The sequence below is a fragment of the Ixodes scapularis genome, unplaced genomic scaffold, assembly GCF_016920785.2.
Source record: "Ixodes scapularis isolate PalLabHiFi unplaced genomic scaffold, ASM1692078v2 PGA_scaffold10__122_contigs__length_95168666, whole genome shotgun sequence".
In the NCBI taxonomy this organism is placed as follows: Eukaryota; Metazoa; Arthropoda; class Arachnida; order Ixodida; family Ixodidae; genus Ixodes; species Ixodes scapularis.
The window spans coordinates 35122500-35131529 of NW_024609836.1; the positions used below are offsets into that span (position 1 = coordinate 35122500).

At 44.0% G+C, this 9030-nt stretch overlaps 1 non-coding gene across 1 annotated transcript; it reads right to left on the minus strand.

Annotated features, from left to right (window-relative positions):
- Positions 1–3788: 3788 nt before the first annotated feature.
- On the minus strand, positions 3789–3876 carry Trnastop-uca. The gene has a single exon. It is a non-coding gene; the product is annotated as a tRNA-Sec (tRNA).
- Positions 3877–9030: the final 5154 nt, after the last annotated feature.

Genomic DNA, 9030 nt, shown 5'->3' on the forward strand with positions numbered 1-9030 from the left:
TTACCTCGCCGTACGGTTCGAAAGCGCGGCGGACAGTGTCGACGGGCACGTCAAAGGTCACCCAATGCAGCTTCACCCTGACCTCTCTCCGATATGGGTCAATCGCTAGGCAGCGACGCCCCTTCACCTGGATTTCACCGGCTTGCAGCAGCTTCTCCTTGGCCTCTGGCGTTTTCAACTTGAGGAGCCACACGTGGCCCATCTGATAGGCTCCGAGACCCGCCAACTCCGACAATACTCCAGCCTGTTGCAACGGTCGTACAAAATCTTCGCCCGGTATGGGCGTCCGCCGGTGTCGCAGTGCAACACCACGCTGTTCTTCACCATTTCTCCTGTTGGCAAATGTGGCAGGACGGTCCGGTATTCTTCAGTCATAGTTCCCTTAGTACCGGGCGAAGCCTCAACAGTTCCCCGGCCTGTGGCCGTTGAGTTTTCCTTAGAGAATATTGAAAAGCGTCCGTTTGGAACGGCGTCTTCTTCTTTCTCCACTACACCACTCCACCTTGGCTTCCTGGCGTTTCCTACCTGTCTTATTAATGCACAAGAAACGAAATGTATCCAATCGGAGGTGTTCTGAAAACACACGCCGCCGCGTGGGACGCGGTACGACGCTTAGTGTCACGTGGTACGTGCTCGTTTGTGCTCCAGAAATCCTCCAACTGTTTGTCTCGCCCCGTGTACCTGTAGTAGTATTCTTTGTTTATGAGCTTTAGAGACACGGTATCATCATCATCTGCGAGAATCAAGAGCCACGTTATTGAATATACAACACGGGCCACTTCACACCATCGTACGTGGTCTCCGACGAGGATATAAACGAATTTGTGCAGAGGAATGAACCGTACTTAATCCAATGAATTAAAGAATCCAAGTTTTCAGGAACCCGCCGAAAGCCAAAAAACGGCGGAGCCAGGATTTGACCTCTGGGCCTCCCAATGTCCGGTCGGGTGTGCTAACCACTACACCACTACACTACTACACTACACAACACACTACACTACACCACTACACTACACCACTACACCACACACACACACACACACACACATATATATATATATATATATATATATGAAAAAAAGGCTGTGAGTATGTTTATACAACCTGAACTTAGTCTGCCTCAGCGGGCGACTTGTCTCTCAGCTGTAGATGAGCAATTTAGCCAGTGCAGTACAACCCGCTAAACTGGGGTCTTTACCGTGCACCACGCAGTAGTGATACAAGACCGCACGCCGGTACGATGCTCATCCCTATCAAAACGGGCAGGGGTGGGGACTGAACCCTACCTTATTTCTAAAGAAAGAAAGCTCTTTGTTAATGAACTGAACTTCAGGATGCAAACGAGCTGGTGAATTTCAAGCATAACAAAATCCCCAAGACTGCGGGTAAAAACGACATAAATACTACAGGAGAATAATAAAATTGCACATATGAAAAATAAAATCTTAGGGTTTGTGTTGTTTTTACCCGCAGTACCTGGGTTATTGTCGAGCTCTGTGTTCCTTCGTGAGCTTTCTACTTTTATTACAAAAATAAAAATGATTCCGTATCAGAGAGAAGGCCTTAGTCATTATTACAGTGAACTCATTTAACTATGTAATCACTTTTTTTTCATTTTCAAGTGATGAGCTAACGGATCTTTGCATCTGCTCCAAAAGCGTCAGTGGCTGCTCCAAGTCAATGTTTTGCCTGCTAGAGAACCGGCTCCAAAAGGCCAAATGCAGCTTTAGTCACTGCAATTATCAAAACAAAAAAAATCAATGAGAAAATGAGGACCGTTTCGATGCCGGACGCTGATCATCGCCATGTCTTCGCGGGCTTCGTTGACCGCTATTTTCTTATTGAACCCCTTTGACGAATGGGCTAGTTGGTATAGTTCATTTTAACGAAGTTGCCTAGATTGTCCCTAGGCGGGGGTTGTGGATATTCTGAACTTTCTCGTCGCAATATCGTCGTTTGGGGAAGTTATCGGTGACGACAAAGTGATGTTGCCCAACTTTGGGAAGGAATTATTATTGAGGCGAAGATTCAATTTTGTGGTATTATGGAGCTGTGCTCCTTGTACGCGGAGCTCATCTACCGGGGTCACTGAGAGTGGCGAAAGAAGTGTCTGAGACAAGAGGGTGACGGGGGATGGCGAGAAAAAACCGGGGGAGGTGGAATAACGGGGGTAAGACTACCAATGACTCTAAGGGTGCGTAGGGGTGCAAAGACGCGCGGTTGTGACGTCATCAGTGCAGTCGTTCAATCATCTGGCCCCAGGGTATTACTCGCGCGCTTCGATAGCGCACGCTCCGACTTTGTCTTCCACAATCTCGCTGGAATTTGAGCGCCGAGAGAGTTTGGATGTTTGAAGCTGACTTGTACGTACCGAGTTACTAGTAACTGATTACTTGTAATAAATTTAATTTTATTGTAACTTTTTAGCGCTTCAATTACTTTTTTTTTTTGCGGTGACGTTCACTGTAATTCAATTACTATTTTTTCTGCAATCAATTAGAAGCAATCAATGATATGTTTCTGAAAAAGCTGAAATTATTGAGGTCAATTAAAAAATCGCTCTGTCGACTCGTCGATGTTGCACCAACGTTGGACAGTTTTTTTTTCAAGCCCTAAACACTAACAAAAAAAATATACCAAGACACCAAAAGGATTAGAATCTCAACGCGCTCAGCGACGCTTTGACTGTCGAGCTGCCGACAGCGCCTCGCAACCGATAAGCGCTTCGCTTCCTTGAGGACTCGGAAGTGTTCGTCGAAACACTGCGCAACCACGAACTGAGTGGTAGGCAAAGATTTTTGTGTGCGGTACAACACCGCTCTTCCCTCAAGCGCATCCGTCGAGAGGGTGGGTCTTCTGCGTCGGGGCAGCTATCTTCACCAGGAAACGTGGGAAGATGACTGACGGCAACTACGAACGACAACTGCTGTTGAAGCTTGACAAGGTGTGAATGACAAAAATAAACAAAATGTAACTACTTTGAACATATGTATGAATTTTTTATTTCGCAAGAAAAATAAAAATAAAAAGGTAACGCAAAAAATAATTTATCACTTTCTAGTAACTTGCTAATTACTTTTGTGATGTAGTAATTGATTACTGTAATCAGGTATATTTTCCAATAAAGTCAGTGTAATTTTAATCGGTTAATTTTTTCCGGTAACTCGTACTGGGACTGGATGATTGTCATCTATTCTCGCGTGACGCCGTCGTCGCATGAGTTTAATCAGCATGCTCCGCGAACTTAGGCCCAAACTTTGTGTTTGGCGTTAATTGAAGCACACCTTTGCAAGGTTTGCATTGCTAATGGAAAGGGAACCAATGCCCAAAACAGCTGGAGAAATATAATTTTCTACAGATGAATTTTTTTTTTTTAAATTTAGTGTGTACGGATATTATTTATTTTTATTTCTCATCTTGAAAATTTGAAGCAGTAAAATTTAACTCTAAAGTTCTAAGAATTGGCAATTAAAAAAAAAATCAACTTCGATAAACCCTGAATTTGCAGCGAACAATAAACTCCGAAAACACAAAATTCTACTTATAAAGTATAAAAAAAGAGGGAGCTCATTGATTTATATGATTACAGACGTAACTGACATTTACGTTAATAAATATTGCAATCAGGTGTTGCCTCTCCCGCAAAAGCGCAAGAGGCAACATATGATAAATTGCCTCTTGAAAGTGTAAGAGGCAAAATGCATTTTGAAAGGGGCCAAAGAGTATTAAAAATGCTCTTTGCACTTTCGTCTTTTTGTCCCTAGAAATGGCCATTAAAAAGAGTAGTACGCCCAGAAGGTGGAATCGAACCACTCTGACGTCAGTCAGCTACGGGTTTGAAGCCACGTACCCCGGACCACCGGAGGTCGTCTGGGCGAAAGCGGTATTACCCTCAGCGCCTTTTATAGCAGACGAATTCCCGTTTACTTGTTTCGCGGTGACCGGGCATCTACTCCCGACATTTACAGAAGTATTACACACGGAGCCAAAGTTAACATACGACTGTATTCAGAATTTTAATGTAGTAGACATATCTCTTATCTTATTTGTACATTACAGAATTGCATCGTTTTTAAATAATATATTTTTAGCATGAAATGACACGCACTGACACAGATGAGCGCGCCGCCTACCGGCTTTCGCACGTTGTATGGTTACAAAGTGGCACTGCGTCCGTTGCTAAGGGAAGCGCAGCATCACGCGGCGTAGATGCACCGACGTCGCCATCTGTCGTTTTCGGTTACAGCCATTGATCCTGCTGGCGGTGACGTTCATCGCACCTGTGTGATGAACGGTTGGCTGGTGATGTGTTTTTAATTTTATATTTGCTCTGAAATAATGGAACTTTAGCTACTTATAAAGTGTTATGATCTCTGTTTAAAACAGTTATTAGTTTTAATGTAGCTTCTATAGTTTTATATACAGTCGCAGAAACAACTACATAGAAATTTTTGTTGTTGTTGTGCGGAGATATAGGTACACCAAATATTTAATAACAAGCATGATGCAATAGTTCATTATGCTCCCTATAAAGTGTACAGTGCCAGTATCTAGCCGAAAGCTGTGTACAAGTTTTTAATTTAATGATGCAAATCACAGACGTCATAAAGCCTTCTTCAATTAATTTAAAAAGTTAGTTAAAATTTGCAATGACATAATTAAGATACTGCCATTGCAAATAGATAGCGGAACTCTGCGCATACTCGGAATAATAGAAAATAAATTCATTATGTTTGGAAGATTATACCCAAAGGTGACCGGCACAAACTGTAAAAACAACCCAAAGCTGAAAATTGAAAAAAAAAAAAAAAAAATTCGAAAGTTTAAGAGATGTACTCTGCAAATATCGTCTACAATTACATAAAATACGGCCAGAACATAATTAGGGTGCTCAACAAACAGTCAGATTCAATATGTCGTCTCACACTGTATTAGTGACTTTTCTGGTCCTTCTTGCACCATGTGCCGTCGAACATTAGCTACATTAGCTGTTCCTGTCACGTTGGCATTTCAGTCTTCACGAGGTTTAGGATGGCAGTTTTCGCGGCAGCGGCGTGAAATTTCTTGCTAGTGAAGGGGGGTGCATTGGTTCCAGCAGGCTAAGAATCACGCAGAAGTGCAGAAGTTGATGCATTTCAAGTTGACGGCCAAACTCGTCCGAGCTCTTGCTGTCGCTTCGCTTTGCGCTTACACCTCTCCATGTGATCCGGCACGTATCGGCAAAAACGTCGAAGCAAAGAACCTAATCGGATCACCTGCTCTTATAAGTGTAGTTTGAGAGACCATAAAAATCCTCTACGTTTCCCAGCCGACTTCTGAACGCGTAGTGAATCTGCACTCGTGACAAGTGGGGCAGATCGCACCGCTCACAAATATCGGCAGGGCGCCGATGTCGCTCATCGCTGAACTCGCAGAGCCATAGTCCCGTGGTCTGTATTTGTTTTCGAAGGAAGCGATCTTATCCTCCGTAGAACGAAGAGACGGAGCATCAAATGCGTCGAAACAATCGCCATTACGTGGTTAGGCTTAGCAGGCCGCTGTAAAGGTTCCTCCGCTGACGTTCTCTGCTTAAGTTTGAGCCGCGTTTCTTGAAACTCGCACTTGCTTCGGCAGCTACAAACGCGAAAATCGTGCTTCTTAGTGTTGTCTATCACAAGTGTAATCGGCGATACATAGAAAGTGCTGCTGTCCTGAGCGTCTGCCTCTCCATGATGGCGGATGTTCGCGTAAACTTGGGATTTTTCGAGCACCGCGAGTCACTAAGACAGGTTTCTTTCTAACTTCGGGTGTGAATATTGTTTTGAATTATTTTTTACGTATAAAAGTAGCATGTACAAAAATAATAAAATAAGAGAAAAAACAAACAAACAAAAAAATTTACTATTTCCAAAATGATTTTGACTTTTCGACCCGCATGCATCCATGCTGTGGAGTGCATAGTGCAAAGAGTTGTGTCCAGTTCACCCCCCCCCCCCCCCCCCCCCCCGCACAGAGAGAGAGAGAGAGAGAGACAGAAGTACATGGCTTGGGTAAAACATGGTTGGAACACCGTAATTTATTTTTGCGCCGTATTAGTGTCGCAAAAAAGATCGAGTATATAGTCGGAAGAGCGTCATTTGTACAAGTTAACGCGTTCAGCGTGAGCAGCAGACTGGTTAGTGCACACTAGGCGTTGTCCGAAAACACACAACCCTAATTATATCCCACGGACTTACTTGCTCCATTAAGCGTGCCTTTTCCGCGCTACACGGGTGTGCTCCGACGAAGCAACAACCGCGTCGTCAGCGCGCGGCGGAGAAGCAAGTCGCGTGCGGAACTATCGAAGACACAGGCCGTAAGAGTGCCGTTTTCAGAAATGCATTATTCACGTGTGCACACGAGTTAGGCGAGCGCTTTTTTAAACGCGTTGGTTTCCGACATCTCGCAACTGCGTGTTCTTGAGATGGACTGCAGTTCCGCGTGCACCGCGGGATAAATAGACAAACATGCGTGGCTTTCCCGTCTCGCGCCTTCCTCTCTTTTTCCCGGTGCGTGAACACGTAGAAACGATGTTGCTAACGTTTGTAAGAGCAAGTTACATATCGTAACATTTTCTTATTTCAGACGTATTCAAAAGATAAATGTTTAAACTCAACCCTATTTAAGAATTCGGGTTCTACGCAATTTTACCATCAAATTGGGGTTACCTATTTTATTTACTTAATAGATACTGCGGCTCTCAGTTGAAAGCTTTGGCAGGTGTGAAAGTTTTCACAAGAGAGACACAAGATATAAATACCCCAAATGCGACCCAAACGAATATCTGGTGAAGTGCATCATCAAACCTGGTGAGTGATTAAAGCGTGACAATTCAATTTGTCAGCAAATTCCAATCTTGAATTACCCGAGGGAAAAATTAATATTTGAGAACGCTGTGTTTAAATTTGTATTGCCTAATTGATGTGGTATGGTTATCCTTGCCAATCCGGTCGATGAAAAAGTCATAAACTGTTCAATGCGAATATAATCTTGCCGTGGATAAATTGAATACAAATATTTTAATGTAATAATTCTTGCCCTAGCTTCCAACGTCTTTATATTGGTGTTCGTAAGCGAGTGCGTCCCAGAGGGCCGGTTCCTAAATGCGTTGAAGATGAACCTAAGAGCTTAATTTTGGACGCCTTCAAGTCTGCTCAACCCGTCTGTCGTGTGAGTAAGCGAAAGAGAGTTAGCGTACTCCAGCATCGATGGCCGAGTGAGTTCGGTGAGTGGGCTAGCGCACACCAACTCGGAGCACGGGGAGCTAAAGCTTGCGCTGCAGAACACAGTAATCCTGGGTTCAATCCCCACCCCTTCCCATTTTTATCTGGATGAGCATCGTACCGGCGTGCGGTCGTGTATCACTACTGCCTGGTGCACGCCAAAGACCCCAGGCTAGCGGTTGTACTGCACTGGCTCAATTGCTCATCTACAGCTGAGAGACAAGTGGCAGACTAAGTTCTAGGCTGTGTAAACACACACACACACATTTTTTTGTTTTCTAATTAATGTTATATGCTATAGTCTTTGTCTCGGTATCCGCAAAATTAAGGGTACGCCTAAGCGTAAAACGTGTACATCTAGCCTTTTTCGCAATTTAGCCAACACATTGACTTGAAGTCACTTTTTTATTAAACGTAGTGCCGAGGTATTTATAGTGGTCTTCAGATTATTATGTTTTTCTTTCATTCACAGCGTGACTAAAATGCAGAGGAATCGTTTTATAAGTTAGGGTCCTTGTTTCTGTTCTGACATATTCTAGCATTATTAAGATTTGTTTGATCTTAGGGGGGGGGGGGGGGGGGTGTAGTATTTAAAAAAAAATCATCTGGAAAAAAGAAGAAAAAAACTTGATTGATACTTATGTCTTTTCAGATATTATTATTAAAGATGACAAAAATGGACGAAGTACTGATCCCTGGGGTACCCCCGAAGTGACAAGGATATGAGTCAACGATATAGCATTAATTTTGACATTCTGAGTTCGATCAGATAAGTAGGCAGCAATCCAGCTTACTAATTATTCGTTTTTAAAAACTTAAAAAAAAAAAAAGATTGAGTAGATTTTGTGGTGAGAAACGCAATCAAAAGCTTTGGAAAAAGCTATACATATATCATCTTTTGATCACCGCTCATATATTGTATTCAGCACTAACTGGTGGTATTCCCAATTTCGGAAGTAGCACAAGGTTTGCAATACATCTGGCTACCATAGAAACCCCACTTTGGGCCCACGTTGCTCCCTCATTTGCCCATGCGGGGGTCGCACATTGCTCCCTCATTTGCTACTTGGGTATAGGTTTTAGATCGCAGCTCTTTTGGGCGCCCGTTTCCGCCTTGAGCGGCGTCGCCGTCGCCGTCGCCGTCGGCGTAACCGCGCGTTGCGTTATGGGACGTTTCCCATAATGACGTCACACGTGACGTCACGAGGGTCACTAGGGTCACAAGTGAGGTAACGAGGGAAGGGGAGGAGAGGAAAAGGGGAGGAGGAGGGGCATACGCTCCTCTCTGTACCCTCCCCTCCTCCTCCTCGAGAGCTGCACTCTAATTCGGCATTACAGAAAACTTAAGCGTCTTTCATTTTTTTTTTATTGTTACGCGTGCCAGCTCTTTTCTCACTGTGTAGCTTCTCCACAGCGTTTGACTTTTCTAGGAGAAGAAACCCTTTCAGGCGGAGCGGAACGCTTGCGCGCGCGTCTTATGAAGTAAAGGGATCATGCAACGATATCGAGTTCGAACTTTATTAGCTCCATCTTTTTTTGTTGAGGCATAAATCAAGTGGAAGATTATAGTAGGGAATCAGAAAGAGGAATTCCGCAGTGAAATTCCAAAAATAAGAGTGATCTATTCCTTCCGACATTTTATCTTGATTTGTCCGGTCACAAAAAAAAAGCGAAAGCCGTTTACCACTCCCTGTAACGCCGAATTGGAGCGCAGCTCTTGAGGAGGAGGAGGGAAGGGTACTGAGGGCCACGTGTTCTCGGGGGGGGGGGGGGGGGGGTCACGTGACCC